This window comes from Myripristis murdjan, chromosome 12 (assembly GCF_902150065.1).
Source record: "Myripristis murdjan chromosome 12, fMyrMur1.1, whole genome shotgun sequence".
Lineage (NCBI taxonomy): Eukaryota > Metazoa > Chordata > Actinopteri > Holocentriformes > Holocentridae > Myripristis > Myripristis murdjan.
In genome coordinates, this window is record NC_043991.1 from 26,928,812 (window position 1) to 26,938,203 (window position 9,392).

Below are 9,392 nucleotides of genomic sequence, written 5' to 3' on the forward strand. Positions count from 1 at the left end.
CACGCCTCCAAGAATTACCAACAGTGCTTAATGAAAATATGATAACAAATAAATAACAGTAACAAGTTGTAAAATAGCAAAAGTACAAGTATTTCATGCATTAACCTGTTCAGATAATTTTAATCTTGCACGGGTTAGATCACATACTGTTAGTTAGTTCCAGTGTTTTTATGGATGCAAAGTTCAGTCTTTTACACTATTTATTTAGATGTTGAAATTGTAAATTTAATAAATTTAATTACATTTAATTTTATTAAATTTAATTTGATAAAGCGATAGTTTTTTTTTAAATTCATGCCTTTTAGGCTCCTTCCTCTTATGATTGTGGTAAGCCAGTTCAACCATTGCCTGTATAGAGATACCCCTGGCTATCCACATCAAAAAAAAAAAAAAAAAAGTGTCTGCAGAGAAAATGCAGATGATGATCATGGTCATTTCAGGCAACACAAAAGCACATTCACTGCCATTTAATAATGTACCATAATCAATTTTGCACGGGCCACCTGCCAAGCACTGCATTGCTGGCCTTTCAATCACTAGACACACACAACCTAACATAACCAAGTGTTGTAACCTTTCAATGCCTTGATTATTTTTAATAATGTGACACATTAAATAAAAATCTACTGAGGCTGTAATTTCTGGTGGAAAAAAAAAAAAGTATTGAGTAGGCAAAAGATGTGCTGTGGTGGTGGAGGGGCTTTCAGGTTTTTCTGGAGCTGGCCACTAGATGGCAGAAAAGGAACTGTCTCGGACAGCGTTGGCGTCCAAACCCACCCTCTGCTCCTGCCACTTGGTTTTGTCTTTGACGGCTGACGCAGAGCAGCTGGCCTGACATCACTGACAGGGATGTGCAGCGGTTTGAATGTTTTAAGCCACACAGAGCAGAACAAATGCAGCTTTTATGGTGGCTACCTAGAAGTGTTTACACGGTGAGACAGAGAAAAAACAGGATACTATCTTTTTTGCATATAAATTACATCTCTTACACACACACATGTTTTTATCATAAGCTAAGTAGTTAACTGTATATTGTACCAGAGTTATAAATTTCCATGAGAGAAAATAAACACAGGGATCCTAGCATGCCAACGCTTAATAGGAAAAAATGTGAGATTGCATCTAGTTAGTTAAGTTTTGTTTTTGTTTTTGTTTTGATATTTTGCCATAGTTTGTCATCCAGTTGTAATCTGTATATCTATACTGCTGTCCTTTCATTTGAGATCAGCCATAAGAAAACACCTGGGAACATAACTTATCAACATTATGTATTTGATCTGATATTCCATATCCAAGATATGACTTGATTTGAAAAAGTGTATTCTCTGTTCTGTTCTCCACACACTGCAGAAATGGCTAATGGAGACAAATCAACCAATTTACAGTATTTAGATATGCTCCTTGATATTTGATGGAGTGTGGTATGTCACCTGCAATAACCTTTTCGCTGTTAAGCACATCTTTAGCATGGGCCCAGGCCCTGAACCGGCTCTGGGAAACAAAGTGGCACATAAGTCTCCATGCAAATCTCACCTAAAATGAAACATTAACCTAATGGAGAAGTGAAGATGGAGATATTGCTGAAGGTAGAAGCGCTAATGGCCTTTTGAGATTAGCGGGTCCATAAGGTGACTTTAATCTGCTGAAGAGACAATCCATTTTCTCCTCACCCATAGGACAAAGATTTATTATGTTTGGTCTACATTCATTATGGCTATCACTAATTATCCTCAGTATCAGTTAATTACTTTTGATCCCATTGTTCTGCAAATGGAAACACTGAACATTTCACAATTTGTACGTCCTTTTGGTTTTATCTGGCCTTTTTAAGTGTTCTTGTAAGTGACAGTGACTGCTTGCATGTCTGAAAAAATTCACTATTTTACTGTGAAAAAGAAGGTATAAAATATTTCCACAGAGAGAGGGTGTCCAGTGCAGTAGTAACCAGTGTTTTTGCTGTATCAGAGAAAAGGTACAGTAATCATAAACATAGTAGTTTGAGGAATGACCTGACAGACAATAACACATTTTTTTTTTTTTCTTCTCACTGTGTTGCTCTGCTGTGCTGCTCAGACACAGCATCAGCACCACTGGTCCAAGGAAGGAGTTGACTTGTTCAGGAGTGTGTCTCTTCATCCAATCTGACTGGATCTATACCACAAAAAGTCCCATCCACAAGACTTATAATGAGAGCCAGGAAGCCATATTTTTATGTAGGTGTATTGTCTTAACAAACCATTATTATGACACACCGCACAGGGTGGGAGTGCTCCATTTGTCTGCTCACATGTGACAAACTGGTCAGTTCATTCTGCGAGCAGACAAATGAACCCAAATGCAGACGCTGGAGGCAAGGCTGAGCTTGTAAGTCATTACTGAAGTAGTGGATGGCAGGTGTAGCCAACAAGTTATGGAGAGGCGACAGGAACAGCACGAGGAGGAGACACAGAACTGGAGGCTGAACTGACATAAAAAACTGAAGTAATCAGGTAATCGAGACAGGTGGGTGGACCGGACATCAGGCAGGTAGCTGATTGGCGGGGCTAGTGTGGCTGATGAGGAACAAGTGTGCAAGAGTCCTTACCACAGTGGTCCGGCTTCAATTCCAGACTGAGCCCTTTGCTGCTGCCTCCGTCTCTCTCTACTGTCGCTATCAAATCCATACAGAAAACAAAACAAAGACAAACAGGATTGTGACACTTGCGCTGATCCAGGCTTTGGAAGGCAACCAAAGAAGCGGCGGAGGAGGCAGAAAAGGCAAGATTGTGGCTGTGGATCAGGAGGACAGAAGAGGTTTTGCTCACTCCCCAGTGAACAACTCCTGATGAGAGGCTGGCTGCAGGGCATGGCAGGGACACATCCAGGGCCGGACTGGGAGATTATTTCAGGCCAGGAGGTAGTCATCCACCCAGGCCAACCGGGGGGGGGGGGTGGACTCCAACACTCACTCTGATGTCACATAGCCACTCCATATTTATGTCAACTGCCTGGTTTTCATATGTCTGCAACTTGTTACAGGTTGGTGATTAATAATAAAGAATAACTACCATTTTTGTAATGTACCACCTATCACATGCCCTACTGTAGACATTGTTGTGTACCTTCTGCCAATGGTCGTGCACTGGCCTCTCTTTCTGCAGCACCAACAGGACTGCTATCAATACCACCACCACCTTTGAATAGCAAACATAGAATTATTGTGTTTTGCATTCACTATAAGAATAATGGAATGATTATATCCCATTTGTTGCACAAAAAAATTAATCTCAAAGGCAGTAAAAAAAATATGGCTTGTAAATCAGTGATTTTAAAACCTCAATCCTTATTTAATTTCAAAACTTTTGAATTTCAAGTCCAGGTCCTACATTTCTACACTGTACGTGTAAAATCTAATCCTCAGTGTTAATTCAACTCTAACTGAGAGTGTACATGGCCTAAAGAATCTCCTACTGAGAAGAACCAGTGTGTTTTAGAAAACTCACTTGCTGAAGCATCACTTTTTTTTGACGGTGCGACAGCGGGGGAGGGGCTGAATAACAAGGGCAACTTGAGGCACTTGGCAGCGTCTTCCTCGAGTGCCTTTTATTTTTTTCTCTCTCTCCCTTTCTGCCCCACCTTTCCTCTTTTTTTCCCCCGGATTTGGATTGGGGTCCATGGAAAAATTTATTTATCAACTGCAATGTAATCACTAAACCTTTCCTTCCGCCTCCTCCGCTCTCCTCCACAGTCCAACACACTCGCGCGAGTCGCCACACCCCCTCCTATGTTTACAGCGTGCTCGGACTGTTGGGGCGGGTGTTAATCAAAACAAACCAATCACGTCTTGATCTTGTCACAGGCTGCTGGCCTCTGATTGGCCTGGCCTGGCCTGTCCCTCTGTAAGGGACAGGCCAACCGGAGAGCGGACCGGCATGACAGCTGATTGGCCTGGCCGGCGACCTGTCCAAAAAAAAAAAAAAAAAAAAAAAAGACAGGCAGGCCAGCAGGCCAGTGACAGGCCGGCGCTTCGGGAATTCTCCCGGTTCTCCCGATGTACAGTCCGGGCCTGGACACATCCCTGACCACTGCCTTGCCACCGTGAAATAAAGAAATCATATTTTAGCATATGTCTAATTGGATTATAGCTTTAATCAAAACAGAAGGCAGAACACCAAAACAAAACAAATGCTACTATAAGAAGGTGCAGGCAGAGTTCAGTTATGAATTCTGAGTAGTATTCCTCATTTTTCATCCATATTCTTCAACAACCTAATTTAATTACAATCCTGAGAAATTTGGGGTATCTGGTCAAGTTAGCTTGGAACACCTATTAATCCCAGGTGTTATAAATCATCCCTAAATATAGCACTATTAAATTGGGTCACAGCACTTTGTAACCTGTCACTGATTTTGGTTGCATTTCATAATTCTCAAATGTTTTATCAAGTTTGAGTTTTACATAAAGATGCCTGACTTGGGTTCTTATTAGCTCACAGCAAGAGAGCCTAGGCCTGGATCTGAGCCCCTCGTTGTTTCTGTGCGATCTTTGCATCTTCTTCCTCCTGCTGTTTAAAGATTTGCAGATCAAATGGACCAGAAGCTCTAAAGCCCTGTTCACACAGGATTAGCTTTACCTGGGGACCTCTAGTAATTTGCCATAATTGCATGGGTTGTCAGTCCTGTGTGAATCTGCCATGTCTGTAAATGAAAGTAAATATAACACTGCAAAACACCTACCATACATTGATGGAGACATGAGTCATCTGATAATATAACTCCAGTGTAAGTCAACATCCCAGTAATTTTGGGGGTGTACCCAGCCTCCCAGGTGTAAACCAACCTGGAACTCCATGTGTCCATCAACCAGTTTTGATACAGTGGCAAAGACTATAAAGCTCCTTCCCAGTGGATGATCTTGAAACATGAGTTAACTCCAGTGTGTGAATACCTTTTTTGATTCCCGAATGTGAAGTAACAGAAAGAAAATATTAATTTCCATGCCAATTTTTCTTGATTTAGTGGAAAATAAACAACTTTACCAGCCTTGCAAGGGCATTAATTGGGTATAAAACGATTGGCTGGATCAAGACAAACAAATTAAACTATAATTTGTGAATATACAACAATCACAATCACATAGAAAGCCATCCCTCAAAGTGTCATCACTGGTAAGCAGTAGAATTCCTCCTGGACCTTTGCTTAAATGGCAAGTATGCAAATTTTTACACTTCTATCACAGGGTGGACAAATTTGACCCTTTTTTTTTTTTTTTTTTAGCAATTCCACTGTACTAGTAGAAACTATAGAAGTATTTAAACTGTACATAAGAATTTCATCAGCTGGTTGTTCAAATTCAGAGACAACCAGCTATGTCACAGCATGGAGACGGATTCACAGAACGATGAAGAGTGACCAGATCAGACTTGCATGCTTAGACAGCAGAGAATAAATAAAGAGGGGAAACAATATCCAGTACACCAAAAGTGTTAATACTAAATGTATTTTGACGCACTGGAGTTTTTATCACACATATTGACTCATACAGTCTATCCCAACACATAAGCTCAAAGACATTTGTCCTATGAGAAATGTTTTGTTTATTCCATTGCCCACTATATATATTTATATATTTATGTGATCCGTGGTAAACAAGCTTGTACAGTACAATCTAATTACAGGAGTAAAGAAACAAAAACACAGCCACTATCATCAAAAAGCTTATGTAGTTCAGGCAGAACACTGCAATTGCATCCAGGCCTCTGAACATGAGTATAAATAAGTGTCCTCCCTCGATGTCGATGGCTGTGATCAGTGAGTTATGTTTCTTTTCTATCATTTGCTGAAGCCTAACGAGAGTGTGCACTCAATGGCATGAGGAAAATACCACACATTAGCAGAGCCTGACAACATGTTTTGTACGGATCCAGTTGTTGAAAGGATGTGCTGCTTGGAGAAACATGACAAAGCATTTTCACGAACACGCCGTATTAAGTATTTCATGCGGAATCACATACAAAAATAGACTACCATTTACATGACTCACACATATTACCTCCCATAATTATGCAGTAACTTATTTGATAATAAAGATTACATGTATACTGTAATCAAAGAATGATTCATCAAATTATCAGTGACCATAAGGTTTTGCCACAAAATATATGCAACATTATAGCGGTTGCAGAATATTGGTCATCAAATATCAGCATTTAGAACAGTGATCCTTTACAGTGAAAATGAATATGCAATGACTATGCAAAATCTACAAGATATTGTTATTCCTGCCCCAATAATCTACATCAGCATTCCTTTAATAAGGGGAACACATCACATGATCACAGATAGTTTTCAAACATTTCAAATAAAAGTGGCAACATCATAGTAACCATAAAATAGGAATTTTACAGTCCATGTTGGGTATTCTATAACAGCTATAACTTTCAGGACAAGCAAACTGTAGACTTAATTATCACTATCATAAATATTAGGCGTATTCACAGCCATGTTGATACACTAATGTAGCTCTCCCTCAGTAGTACATTTACAATTAATTTAACACCGTCTGTAAATAATTATTTGCCAAGGTAAAATTATTCTGAAAACTACGGCCATGTATTGTGCAGACCATAAATGTTGCAGTTGTTGTTGTTGTTGCTGTTGTTCCAAGCTTATTCATCACACAGGACAGCCAGATTTCATGTTTGAGTCAGTCCGCAGCCTTTTGGAAAGCCTGTCACCCGCTCTCATGTTGCACAATGCTCATTACTTCTCCCTTTCAGCCTCTCTCTTAAAAATGATTCTCCGCAGACCGTAGGCTATAATGAGTATCTGTTATTCTATGCAAAGTCGGTGACAGTCCAGCAGATGCATAATGAATTTCATTTCACCTGATGACAACTCATTTCCCCTCTTGATGCGTATCTTCTCCTCAACGCCACTGTTCTGCAAACCTTTCGCCCTTTTCTGAGAAAGTTTCCCGGCTTTGCTTTCATCTTAAGTTGTGCTACACACACCGCTGCACACACATTTATTTTCTGAATCTGCTACGGCTGCCACTGTTAACTGATGGGAAATCTCCTTCCTCTCTCTCTCATGGTGCTGTACTTTCAGTGTCGAAATTTCATGGTGAATTGGGAGACGAGGCTAAGGCACATGGATGCTTTTGAAGTGGGGCTCTGATCCTCTTCCACTGCCACTGCATGTCATAGCCGCAGGCCCAGCTCTGGCCGCCTCGAGGCACTAGTACATTCACTTTGACTGGAGGAAACTGGCATAATCCTCTTCACACTGTTCATTACATTTGAGGGCATGCCATGCTAGTTCTGAAATCTTCAAATGCCAAAGATGAGATAGGCCCTCTGCCTTTCCTTTCTGAAAAAGTTTCCAACTTTCATAAGTTATACATATCATATCCACTGCACTTAGGATTTTTTTTTTTTTTTTTTTTAATGACCACTATCACGGTGCCATTCACTGAATCTCACAGGTACTCTGCAACAAAGAACTGAGAAGAGCAGTAATCTGCCTGGATAATTTTATGTACACTAACTAACTTATTCAGTCAAGACCACAATCAAAATAATGATCATACACAGTTTAACATCTATCATTAAATTGCAAATATTTGCTTTACATGTTGGTTAATATTGGATATTCAAATGACCTTTCCTATAGTTTCTGATGTATGTGAAGAGTCACTGTGAATTCATATTTTTCCATTACTAACTTCCACAGGAGCGATGTATTCCAGTGGAGAGGCATTACTACTGGATGAAAGCAAGGCATGAGAATAACTCATGGCTTTATCATTTTACTTAATCGCACATTTGCAAGTGTATGCATCCTCTACCCTTTGTTAAACACACACCCTAAAGAACATTCACAAGGTAAAGTTTTTCCACACACTAAATATTGTGGATTTTGTGTGTGTTCACTATGAAGACGTGCATTCATAGTGAAACCTGAAACCTATTTTTTATCTTCTCAGAACTGCAATGAACTCATCGCATGAATGCTCAGTGCCTTTTCATGTGACTGTGGTACAGAGTGCACTGATCAGTGTCAGTCTCTACTTCATAAATGGAGAAATCTGCCTGTATGTCTGTCAATTACCTCCACGACTGATTACCCTGAACACATTTTTGTGTTGGATGTAATTTGCACAATGTGCACATTCACTTATGTTGTTTACCTTGAAACATGGACCGATGTCCCTCCAGATTTTCACTATCCAGTGTCTTTTCAGTTGTTCATCAACTGGGAAGCAGTGAAATGACAACAATTTGTCAGTTTCCCTATGTCTATACGATGTACAATCTGGAACACAGCAGCACACCATGATAACAGCATCTGAGCTTCCCACCCTGAGTGTGACATCAGAGGCAAATGGCCACCATGTGAATCAACATACACTGCATGTTTATGAGTGATGCTGCTATGATAGAGAGATAGTGGGGATTTCCTAACATGACGTGCTGTGTTGTCCTGTGGCATGGCTGCTGCCAGGCCTGGGCATTCAGGGCTACAACCCTGGATACTTTTTTCCCAGTCCTGAACATTCCCAGCACGAAGCTGAATCCAGGGGCCAGATGCATGAAACTATGCATAAGTATTCTTTTTGTCAGATAATTTTTCATAGATTGTGTCATTCTGTTTTATAAAACTCAGTCATTGATGGACTAGCATATAGTGCACTAGTCTCTTTTCCACTCCCACAATTAACCATAAATGTATGAAGACACAACCAGGCATTTTTAGATCCATTTGCTGCCTGCTCCACCGGTCTTTACACCTGTCAAGCAAACAAAGGGGAAATAAAAAGTGCCGTTTCACTGATTGTGTTGTGTTCCCCAAGAGCCACAACAGCTGGCACTATGCATGACCATTACACATGGCTGTGCGGCTCTTCATACCATCCATATTATAATTAATTAATCACATCAACCTGTAAAGTGATATCTCAGAAATGTATCAATGATCAGTTTGTAGCACTCATATCTAAACCGGCATCACAAGGTGTGTCACAATGAGTAAAACAAAGAATATTAACAGCTGAGTAAAATGTTGACGCTGACTTATTGTAAATTAAAACAATGACAAAAAATTACTCACAGAAAGGTAATTAATCAATGTCACTATAACAAATGTACAATAATTAGTGAAGATAATGACCACAAAAACATTTCACCATGACCAAGAGTAAGCTCCACCTAAGACATGTTGTTGTTACTGGCTGCTGTGGGGAACAGTATCACCTCAGGTTGGCCTATTGAGGTATGCCAAATCTGGGCCTTATCCATACACATTAAATGTTGACTTCAGTGAGCCCATAACATTTTCATGTGACCTTTTGCACGCAAAACACATGTATACATGTTTACACATTTCACACAACAGGGACTGCATAAGTATTT